Source organism: Haemaphysalis longicornis, unplaced genomic scaffold (assembly GCF_048455015.1).
Source record: "Haemaphysalis longicornis isolate Haplotype H1 unplaced genomic scaffold, Haemaphysalis longicornis Haplotype H1 scaffold_6, whole genome shotgun sequence".
Lineage (NCBI taxonomy): Eukaryota > Metazoa > Arthropoda > Arachnida > Ixodida > Ixodidae > Haemaphysalis > Haemaphysalis longicornis.
In genome coordinates this window covers 25,521,477-25,528,951 of record NW_027526407.1, presented here as the reverse complement: position 1 = coordinate 25,528,951, position 7,475 = coordinate 25,521,477, and the positions used below count along the sequence as shown (strand labels likewise).

The 7,475-nt window shown below is 48.4% G+C and overlaps 1 pseudogene; it reads right to left on the bottom strand.

Moving 5' to 3' along the window:
• Window positions 1–6,820: 6,820 nt before the first annotated feature.
• LOC144142943 (uncharacterized) overlaps window positions 6,821–7,475 on the bottom strand; it is a 29,409-nt pseudogene continuing 28,754 nt past the window's right edge.

The window sequence follows — 7,475 nt, the reverse complement described above, 5'->3', positions numbered from 1 at the left end:
GTCTGACGTAACTTCGAGTTTGACAAAAAAACACTCGCTGTAGCGACGCAGCAAATCCAGTAATCTGTCCCGATTTTCTTGCGGCAGCGCCGGGTTCACGTCGAAAGGACGTCACAGCATGGGCGCATCTGCGCGTGCGCGTTCACAGTTGACGACAGCGATCACTTGATTTGCTTCTTGCGTTTCTTCGAGGAACGGAATTGCAGCTCCCTTGTTTAAATGCTGGTAGTCCTCGGTGAAATTGCTGACCAAAACTTGAGATTGGCGTTGCTCAAAGCGCGCAATGACTCTTGCGACGGAGACACCGTGGCCGAGGAGCAACCTTTGGTCACTCCCTACGATAGCGTCGCCGTCCGGAACAGCATCTTCACAGTAGACGGTGATCATCAAGCTTGTGCAGGGTGGCAAGGTGACATGGTCATCGGCGATCTTTTACAGCAACACGGTGTTCGTGGTTCGGTTCCGGCCCCATGGAGTGATGGGAGGAAAAAAAACCGCCCGCATCTTCCCACGGGGGAAACTCGAGTAAATGCGTCGCATAGTGAGTTTGAGTTTGAGTTTATTTTGTTGAAATGGTACATAAACAGGCAAGAAAATGTTGGGCCAATAGCTGAAGCTAGTGGAGGCCCATATACAAATGCGTTTGCAGCAAAAAACATCAACACAAGGTTTACGCTAGTAAATTTGAAACGAGTAAATACACATCAGCATATATGTACTTAAAGTCATTGTGCAGATTATGCATACATATATATACACACACATTTATATACATATATATATGTATATACATACACACATATATATACACACATACATACACGACATATATACACATACAGACAGCGCACTCGGGCACTCATCTATTGAATCATATATGCATAAATTTACGCGTGCATACATGAAATTGTACATGAATATATGCCGGTATCTGTGTGAACGCACGCATATTATCACACAGCTACGAATGGATAAACGTGAATATGTCGGTATATTTGTGTACACACAAGCATATTCTCTGTATGTGCATACATATCGCACACTGGATACATGTATTACATATACACAAAAGCACAGCAATGAATAGCAAGCCGTACACTGCAATGTTAGGAAATACTTGGCATGATATTTCGCAGATGCACATATAGGAAACGCAATCAGTTTTTAAAGTTTACACTGAAAAAATCTTTTCACTGTAAACACAAAATTACTAGATACTTTAATTTCCAATGGAATCGTGTTCCATATTTTCGCTCCGTAGTATTGTATGAGTCTTTGGCCGTGGTTATTTCTAGTGATTGGTAGGTTAAAGTTCCCATGGTTTGCATGGCGAGTATTTCTGGTGGGAATTGTGAACAGATCGACTGGCATTGGGTAGTTGTTGTGTATCACCTTATTTATTATTATTGCAACTTTCATTTCAGCTGTGAGTGCCAAGGGAAGAATCAGTAGGTCGCGGAATAGCGGGGCACTTGGTGCGCACCAGGGTGAGAACGTTATGGTGCGTAAAGCACGCTTCTGCAATCGAACCAGAGGATCGAGATGTGTTCTGAATGTAAAAGCCCATGATTCGCAACAGTAAGTCAGGTGACAGTGGAACAGGGTAAAATAAATTTGTTTTAATATAGGACCGCTAAAATAGGTTCCAGTTCTTAGCAATATGAAGCATATAGAGGCAAGTTTTGAACAAACGCTTTCAATGTGGGCTTTCCAATTCAATTGTGAATCTAGTGTGACGCCAAGGTATTTAATGCATTCTACTTGTTCCAGTTCGCAGTTGTCTACGAATATTTTAGGGGGTGTATCCGTTGCAGGCCTCGGTTTCGATTGAAAGACAATATATTTTGTTTTGGTTCCGTTTATTGTTAGTTTATTACCCTTGGACCAATGAAAAATGCGCGTTAATTCTACATTAGCACTAGCTTCCGCCTTAGCTATTGTTTTCTCTGTAAATATTATTGCAGTATCGTCGGCGTAAGATATAGCGTGAGAGCATGTTAGTATGCTGGGAAAATCATTTGTGTAAAGAGAAAACAAGATAGGCCCCAGCACTGACCCTTGTGGGATTCCAATATTAATAGCCGAGAGGGAGGATTTGTAGTTGTCAAGTGAAACGTATTGCTTTCTGCCAGATAAGTAACTTGAAAATAGGTCACACGCGCAATTGCTGAACCCGAAGATTCGCAATTTGTCTAATAATATAGCGTGATCCACAGTATCAAATGCCTTCTTTAGATCTAAAAAAACTACTAAGGCCGTGTCACCATTATGCAAAGAGGTGTGTATTTTTGGGGTTAATTCCATTACAGCGGTGGACGTTGACCTATTTGCCCGGAAGCCATGCTGGCTGCTCATAATTACATCATTCTGAACTAAATAGTTTCGCAACTGAATTGAAATTAGTTTTTCAAAGATAGTGTTTATGACACTGAGCACTGAAATTGGGCGATAACTATTAGGGTCATTGACGTCTCCGGCTTTAAATACGGGAACAACCTTAGCAAGTTTTAAAATGTTGGGGTAAGCACTCATATGCAACGCATGGTTAAAAATTCTTAGTAGCACTGGAGCAAGGACGTCGATGCTATCTTTCAATGTCCTGACGGTTATGCCGTCCTGTCCAGTAGCTTTTTGGTTTACCAAGCTGGTAACTACAGATATCAGTTCGCCATGGGTAATGTCACGCAGCGAAAACGTGTCCTGTAATTGCGGTAAATTTATTGTAAATGAGGTAGGGGGTATGCCGCGAACTAATTCCTGACCAATGTTGACAAAAAACGTGTTAAATTCTTCTGCTTTGTCAGAGTTAACTATATCCGGGGTTATGTTTTTCTTAACAGGGCGTCCTATGGCGTCGTTAATTATATTCCATGTTTGTTTGGTGTTTCCATCCGCCTGTTGCATCAGTGACATATAAAATTTCTTTTTCCGCTTCCTGGTCATGCCAACCACAAGGTTACGGGAAGCACGAAAACGCTGGAGATAGTAAAGGTTATTTTTGTGCTGTTTCCACCTATGGTACCAACTATCCTTTTCTTTGATAGCCTCAAGTATCGAGTGGGTCATCCAGGGACAGAGCGGTTCAGTGTATTTGTTAGTATTATACGTAGTACTTTCATCTATTGCGCGTTTTAGAAACTCGATCAGGTTTATGTGCTCTTTGTGGACGTCAGAATCAAATATTATACTTGTGTTTATATCGGCTATTTTTCTTTGAAGCGTTATGTAGTTAATTCGTCCTTTGCCAGTAGCAAGATTTCTGTTAAAGGATGACTGTTTTTTACCCAAGAGCGCAAACACTTGTGAGTGGTCAGTAATGGGTACATCGTAAACACCACCACAAATTTGTTCCTCATTGCTCAGGACATGGTCGATACACGTGGAGGAAGTGCCTGTAGTTCTGGTTGGTTCTGAAATCAGGTTTTTGTAATTGTACGACTGTAATAAAAGGAGGTAGTCTATATTCTGGTTATGGGCAGTGTCCAGATTAAAGTCACCGCTGATTATAACAGGACCTTTATGAATCTGGCTTACATTGCCTAAAATGGTTTCCATTAAATCTAGGAACTGCACCACATCCGAATTTGGCGGCCGATAAAGTGAGCCAACGACTATGCCATCGTGTAGTCTGATAAAGACAGATTCCACTGCTTGATCGTTTATCAGCACGTCATTCGAAACAGTGTACTGCAAGGATGACTTAATGTAAAGGGCAACGCCCCCTCCTCGTGAGCGGTTGTTTCTGGAACTGTAAACGGCACTGTATCCAGTGATAGGAAAATTTTCACCTACTTTAAGCCAGGTTTCCGATAAGGCAATAACATCGAACGTGAAACTGTGCTTGGCTAAACATGTCAAAAGCAAGTCTTCATTTTTTCGAACACTGCGTATGTTGCAATGAAACACAGAAAAACTTGGATTTTTTTGTAGTGTGTCGTTCACTTGATTAATGGAGAACATTGTTGTGCAAAACGTCGGAAATGCCTAGCGGCCTTCTGTGACGAGTTTAAACAACCTTTTCGAGATCGTCCTCAGATATTATACGTAGGACTCGTGAATTTTCTGTTTTCCTCATGAGGATTTTTCCTTCATTCACCCACGCAAACTTCCAGTTCTTGTCACGTGGTGGGGGTATCGCGTGAATGTTGCGTAATTAGGTATGGTTTGGGAATGCTTAATTGTTATTTCGTCTTTATTATTCTTATGTATTGAATGAAGGAGAAGCGAAGGCAAGGAGTGTAAAGTTAAAGTCTGTCTTTATTGCTTGGTGCCGTCAAGCAAAGCGTCAAGTCAAGCGAAAGCCAAGCGAAGACGCCCTTGACTGAATTCCGAACGCGCGCTCCGCCGCTTATATACACACCGCCCGCGTTCGAGGGACAGGAGTACGGGGGAGAGACGCGCATGCGCACACTTCCGTACACAAGCGCGCGAACTTTCCACGCACCCACCACGCCGTTATCACGTGCCCTGCCGCCGTTACTGTTGAGCGCGACGCAGCGCACGGGTAGCTTCGACGCATGCGCGCACAGACGCGCTCCCCCCGCACCGCCGCAGCTGTTTTTGAGAGCGACGGAGCGCACGTTGTACACGCGCTCCTCCCGCACAGCCGCACCTGTTGTTGAGAGCGAGGAGGGTACGGGGGAGAGACGCGCACCTGCGCCTCGACGCGACGTGCATGCGCACTGAGCGTGTGGGCGGCGCCGACAACATTGACGAGTGACATCGCGAGCCTAAGAAATGCTCCGCATTTAAAAGTTACGGACTTGGCCTGTGCGAGTGAGCGAAGCAACTTTATTGAAAATGCCTGCAGAACGATTAGCCCTCCCATGTAAGGAAGGCGTCACCGTTACGCGGCCATGACGTCTTCCCGGCTGTTGTCGCCTCTACTCCGGCCGCGGCCTCACTACTCCCTTTGGTCGACTGCGCCTGCCCCTGTTTTGGGGTGGCAGCCTCCCTCCGGTTTCGCTCGGTCGTTGCCTTTCGAGGGCCGCCGAGATCTGCTGGACGGCCTGGGCTGGGATTTCTTGGTCGTAGCAACGCATTGCGGCCTCGAGCCACGGTGGGATCGTTGTCATCGTTGTAGCTTGCTGCGGGTTCTTGGCACAGTCCCAAAGGATGTGAGCCGCAGTGGCTCTCTCCTTTCGGCACACACGGCAAAGGTCACTTACATAAACACTCGGACATATGTGCTTCAGCAGAACCCGGGTGAGTAACGACCCTGTCTGTAGTTGTCGATATATTACTGCTTGCTCACGGGTCAAGCCCGGATGAGGTGGTGGCATAGTCCTTCTATCTAGTCTGTACAACTTCACGATTTCATTGTAAGAGGTCATCCTGTCCTTGGTTTCCCACCACCACGTCGGGTCGACCGCAGTAGCAGCGGCACGGTTGGTTAGTCCTCGCGCCGCCGTGTTCGCCGTCTCGTTGTGGTTTTCGTTGCCGCGATCCGAGACATCACAGCCCATGTGCGCCGGAAACCACTTAATCACAACACACCTACTTTCACTCGCGAGATCGACCGCACGCAACACACGTGCGGCTTTACCACACACTCTTCGTCTGGCGTAGTTTTTCACTGCCGTCTTGGAATCACAGAGCACAGTCGTGCACTCGGGGTCGGCGATGGCTAGGGCAATGGCCACTTCCTCTGCTCGATGCGCCGCTCGAGTCCGCACACTCGCCGCCGTCCATGTAGCACCGGTCGCTGCCCCTACAACTGCTGCGGCGAATGCTCTTCTGCCGTCTGGATACTCTGCCGCATCCACAAACACAGCACCCCTGTCTTTGGCATGGAAATCGATGAGCGCCTTGGCCCTCGCCGCCCGCCGCTCCTTGTTGAACTCGGGGTTCATATTTCTTGGAACAGGACATACCCGCAACCGTCTGCGAATTGCTTCTGGTACATGCACGTCTGTATTCTCGGGTCCCCCTTCCTTTGGCTCCAGGCCTAGGTCACGCAGCACTTGTCTGCCCGTTCTTGTTTCCGATAGCCGCACGAGCTGGGCTGTCCTCTGCGCCTCGGCAATTTCTTCCAAGGTGTTATGCTCTCCCAGGGCCAGGAACTTTTCGGTGCTTGTGCAGTCGAGAAGTCCGAGTGCTGCCTTGTACGCTTTGCGTATGAGGGCGTTGATCTTAGTACGCTCGCATTGCCTCCAGTTGTGGAAAGCAGCAACGTACGTAATGTGGCTTATAGCGAAGGATTGCACTACCCGGGTGAGGCTTTCTTCCTTCATGCCTGCTTTTCTGTTTGACACCCTCTTTATGAGCCGAATTGCCGTGGTGACTTTGGCCGCGAGACGGTTCACCGTCTCGCCGTTCACTCGTTTGCGCTCAATCAGCATACCCAGCACTCGGATCTTCTCTACCTCCGGGATAGTCTGACCGCCACTCGCCCTGATCTTGACTTTCTCTTGCTCTCTCAAAGGATCGTTGCCTTTCGCCTTCCTAGCTGCCCCTTTCGGTGGAATCACCAACAGCTCGGACTTGCTTGGAGAGCAGACGAACCCGGACCCGTCCAGCTGCTCCTCGATAGCATCAACCGCCTCTTGCAATGCACCCTTGATGTGTCCGTCGCTTCCACCTGGGACCCATAGCGTTATGTCATCGGCATGGATGGTGTGTCCGACCCCCGCGACTCGCGAGAGCCGCTCGGCCACCCCAATCATTACAAGGTTGAAAAGTAATGGCGAGATGACCGAGCCCTGGGGGGTCCCGACACTGCCGAACTTCTTCTCATTGAGCCGCAGGTCCCCGGAGTTGATCACGGTGGTCCGCCCCGTCAAGAAATCTTTGATGTACGCATAGGTTCTGTTGCCCATGTTTAGCCGCGACACCTGGGCCAGGATTGCAGAGTGCCTCACTTTGTCGAAAGCATTCTGCAGAACTTGGCCTGTAGATCAATTATTGCACCTTTGTATGTCAAAAAAGTCCATTCCGAGAACGCGGGAGCAGTTATGCAAGATAACGAACGCGTCAGGGTACTACGTCGTGCCGTCTATGGTGACGCGGGATGTGCACGTCCCACTTGGCGTCACAAGGTGGCCTCCTGCTGTGCGTATGTGTGGACCGTCCCATCTGGTCATAACTTTCTTCAGCTTAGACGGAAACGGTCCGCTCATTACTGAGAAGTCGGCTCCCGTGTCTACGAGGGCGACTACATCAAAGCCGTCGATGGACACCTTGACGTCGGATGCCGCCTTCTTCAAGTTCTGGGTGCGTCGGGGCGTCGCATCTCGGCTTGTCCGTGCTCATGGTCGGGCACTGTTCGTCGTCGTCGTCTTCTCAGTGGCAGTTTCGGCCATGTCGGGTACGCCTCGCGCCATGTAGCTGTTGTCGTGTTTGGGAGTCTTGTCAGGGTTACGTCGTGTCGTCGGGATGAGGGCATGTCGAGAATCACTGTCTTCGGCTCATCCTTGCGTCGCTGGAGGGTTTTCGGTTTTTCGCTATATAGCAACTTCACCTACAGAAGTTGCTGT